This window comes from Octodon degus, unplaced genomic scaffold (assembly GCF_000260255.1).
Source record: "Octodon degus isolate 3935 unplaced genomic scaffold, OctDeg1.0 scaffold00020, whole genome shotgun sequence".
Classification (NCBI taxonomy): domain Eukaryota; kingdom Metazoa; phylum Chordata; class Mammalia; order Rodentia; family Octodontidae; genus Octodon; species Octodon degus.
The window spans coordinates 6,845,953-6,850,538 of NW_004524596.1; the positions used below are offsets into that span (position 1 = coordinate 6,845,953).

General features: G+C 37.1%; 1 protein-coding gene across 1 annotated transcript in view; it reads left to right on the forward strand.

Moving 5' to 3' along the window:
- LOC101591991 (regulator of microtubule dynamics protein 2) overlaps positions 1-4,586 on the forward strand; it is a 128,352-nt gene that overhangs the window by 90,664 nt on the left and 33,102 nt on the right. The window lies entirely within an intron of this gene.

Genomic DNA, 4,586 nt, shown 5'->3' on the forward strand with positions numbered 1-4,586 from the left:
ATAGTATTGGGTCTTCCACTTCACTGGCAATGTCCTGCCAGGGATGGGTAGTTCTGTCTCCACCTTCTAAGATCTAGGTCTCTCTCTCCCTTCCTCCTTTCTTCCCTCCCTCCCCCTCTCTCTGTCTCTCTCTCTCTGTCTCTCTCTCTCTCTCTCTCTCTCTCTCTCTCTCTCTCTCTCATACACTCTCTCTGTCTCCTTTCCTCCCTCCATCCCTTCCCCCCATATGAAAAAGTCTTTGGACGTTGCCCTTGCTTGGGTTAAGATGTGAGTAAGCCTGGCTCCTGCCCTCTTGCATGAGCTGGTGCAAGGTGTGCCTAGAGCGTCCTAACTCATTCAAAATGATCACCCTCAGTCTCTTCCTGTCTGTAGTTAAGTCTTTGCCTTCTCTCATATAACCTGGAAATGGTTAGGAGGCAAAGAGGGAACACACTGGGAAACATTCCCCAGCTTGTCATGCATAGGCAGCAAAGCATCTTGATTTAGGAACTGAGGTACAGAAAGTATTATTCTTCCCATTTGCACTTATGAAAAAACCAAGACAAATTTTGCAGTTAACATCCTGGTACAGATTTTTAAGACCCCTTCCCAATTCTATAAGGGTCTATTATTTATATAACCAACTTTGCCTAGATCATTTAATGTACATAATACTAATGCATATTAATAAATTAATGTATTGTGTGATAAGGTCTTCTAGCCTTCTGCTTTTAGGGGTATCTGTAATCAACTTGTACCGATCAAGCTATATTTTCTCTGCATCTCTTTTGAAATTGGAAGTGTTGGGGAGTTGGCATTCCGGATGAGGACACAGAAGGAACATCCATCCGTGCTTTGCTCTTAACTCTCTGCCTTCCCACCCCCTTTTTCTCCTCTTTCTCACTCTCCCTGTCTTCTCCCTCTTCCTCGGTTATCATTCCGCTGTCCTCTTTCCCCCCACATTCTTCTGTATCCATTAAAAATCACATTAAACAGTCTGTTTGATATCAATTCTCAATTTGAGGAGTTTTATTAATGTGATGTTCCAAATTTCAAAGGAGAATAATATTGAACTTTCTCAGAGAGTTCAGTAATTACCTTGAAAGCCTAGATAATGCTGAACTTGCCCTTACGAGGCTGCCTAGTCTATCTTCTATTAATCTGGCTACTTCTTTATCTTTTCTTTCTCTTTTTTAAACTGATACAGGGTATTGCTACACAGCTTGGTCTCATAGTGGTAATCTTCCTGTCTCTGGGGCTGGGATTACAGGCATGTGCCTCCATGCCCGGTTTCAGGGCCAGCATGGCATGCGGTACCAGGGATCAAACTTGGGTCCTTGCACTTGCCAGGAAGGCACTTAGACCACTGATCTATCTCCCCAGCCCCCCTTGTTCTTTTTTTGTTTTTCCGTGTGTGTGTGTGTGTGTGTGTGTGTGTGTACTAAATGCCTTACTGGTAACAAGTGATTTAGCTCTGAGATAAGATCTTATTAATACACAAAGTAATAGCCCAATTGCATATTACATGATTTCTTATTAAATATCAGTTTTTAATTTAAAATATTAAAAGCTAATAGGTTGATAGGAATTTAATAAATATGAATGCCAATTTAATCTTAATTCTTGTCTACTGAATACAAAAATACTCATATTCAAAAGTATTACATATATCCAACTAAATAGTAAGGTTTAAGATAATGAAAAGGGGCTCTTAAACTTTAAGAAATAATAGGTAAAATTTAGGTAAACTGATTCCATAATCACTTTCATTAACATCTTGACATAAAATCTTTTCTCCTGGAATCTTTTCCAGTATGCTGATATAATCAAACTTCTCTTTCATTTAATGTGAATGACAAACTATGACCTTTAGACCAAATCTGGCAGCCTGTTTTTATAAATAAATATTTATTAGAACACATCCACACGCATATTTTTTCATGCATATTTTTTCATAGAAGAGTTGAAGAATTGTACAAGACTGTCTTGGTCCCAGAGATTAAAATATTTACTGACCCTGCAGCAAAAGTTTACAGACCTGCAGTTTATAGGATAAGCCTTCACTTTGAAATGAAAGGTATTCTCTTTTAAGAATATTTTTATGAAAAGTTAATATTTATGGAATAATTGAAAAACATTTTAAATATGTAGTTTTCATCTGTGTGTTTTCCAAAATGAAATAGCTTTGTAACTTTAAGGCTACCTGCATGTCCTATAAGATTCTGATATTTTTGTTGTACCAGCCTAATATACTTCTGGAACCAAGAGCAAAAGGTTGCCAATGGATTTGTAGTTTGTTGGCCAGACAGAGCTGGCTTTAATTATAAATAATGGCTTACATATTTGTTTTGCTCTACTGTTTGCAAATTATATCCACATGTATTACACACCAGCCTATTTCCGTTTTTTTAGATACAAGAAGCAAAGCCCAGTGTGTGTGTGTGTGTGTGTGTGTGTGTGTGTGTGTGTGTTAGTAACCAGAGCCACAAAATAAGTAGAAAAAGAAAAAGCAGAACTCAAATCCCTTATTCTTATGGGCTCAGTCTTTCTTCCATCACAGGATGCTGCTTCTGCCTTCTCACCGTACAGTGTTAGAACTAAATCCAAAATACTGCAGGGAACTACTGGAGTTGTTTTAGTAGTTGTTGAACTAGTATTGTCATCAACCGTTAAGGGTTCATTCAACGTCAATGCAAAGAAAATACTCTTGTCAAGTACTTAGCAGTGAGAATGACCTGTAGATGGAGGTAATGCACCATATTGTGAATTGGCTTTCTTTAGCGTTTTCATCCACCTGATAGTCTGAGAAGTAAAGCATTGAATTACATTTTAAATGAAGCACTGAAAAATTACAGTTAACACACAAGCATGCACAAAAGTATAACCTTATTGAAACAGAAATGACGATCATTTAGGAGAAAGCAGCTAGGTGATCTTTGAATTATGGCATATAAGAAGATAAATAATTTAAACAAACAGATTTCATAAAATATAAAAATGTAAAACCTTACTGACAGGGGCTGGAGAGATGGCTCAGTGGTCTAAAGCACCTACTTAGAACAAGCTTAGCAAAGCACCTGGTTCAAGGTTCAATCCCCCAGCACCACATGCCAGCCAGCCCCGCCCCCTGGTGGGCTGAGCTGGCCACACACACACCCCTCTCTCTCTCTCTCTCTCTCTCTCTCTCTCTCTCTCTCTCTCTCTCTAATAAATAAAAATTAAAAAAAACCTTACTGACAGATTGTTTAAACAGAAAAATTGCATATTTCATATAATATTAATAAATCATGAGTTTTTTCCTATTTTTTTTTCACCCAGAGTAACTTCAGATGTGTAGAGACAGCAAAACAGAAGCTTAAAAATGTGCATAAGTAGTTCTGATTTTCAGAAAACAGAAAACTAATCCCACCACTATTGCCCAGCTCTTCCTCTAATTGTAGCCCAGAGTTAATTTTTGGTTTTGTTTTTTTTTTTTAATCTCTAGATGAGGAAATTTAAGTAAACCCAACATTGATGTTTTTAAAATGCAACATGGTCAGTTTTTTATTTCTCTGCTAGTGCATGGAGTAGAGAAAATGGCCTAATGTATCAGAAATGAAGTAAAACACTGATCCCTCGTGACGTCTCTGTAGACAAGATGTAGATGTGGAAGTCAGCTGGTGGGCTCTCCTGCGGCCTGCAGGCTTGAGCCTTGGTTATACAAGAGATCCTTGTCAGCCTGGGGTGATTCTGGGGCCAGGCTTGTATCTTATTCCCCCATGTGTTCAATAATGTTGTAAGTGGATGAAAACAGAAGATATACTTATAAGGGCACTGGGGAGATGGCTCAGTGGAAAAAGCGCTTCCCTTGTAAGCACAAGGGCCTGAGTTCAATCTCCAGTTCCGCAAAAAAAAAAAAAAAAAAGAAGAGGAGGAGGAGGAAGAGGAAGAGGAGGAAGAAGAGGAGAAGGAGGAGGAGGAGGAGGAAGAACATATGCTTATAATTAACATAATATGAGAAGAAAACCAGTTTATGTGGGAAATAATAGTAATTCAGAATATTTAAATTTTTTTTAAAAAAATGCTGAACAGTATGTGAATAAATAGAAATAAACATGGAATGCCTAAAAATATTAGAGAAAAACAGATGGGAGTTTGAATAAAGCATTAAGTTTTATTTATACTAGTGTATTAACGAGTTCACTGTGACAATTGTGTGTCAGTATTGGTTAATTGTGACAAATGTACTGTAGTAATATAAGATTTCAACAGTAGGGAAAACTAGGCATGGGGTATACAGGAAGTTTTGGTACTCTTTGCAACTTTTTCGTGAATCTAAATCTATCTCAAAAGAAAGTTGTACTTTAGACAGAAGGCTTTAAGTCCAAACAGGTTTTAAGTCTAAGTAAGTTGAAAAATGATGTCCATAACAAAAATAGGGAATTTGTGAAAGTAGTTGTGTGAAATTTGGAAGACTTGGAGTTATTCTACAATCTAGAGCTCTTTGATAATAGAAGTCTATAATTCTATAATAGAATTTCAGAGGATATTTCTAAAGACCATAGTAGACGAGCTAAATAGAGCTATATCTGTTTTTTTTTTACATCAGTTATTTTTATTTTAAAGAA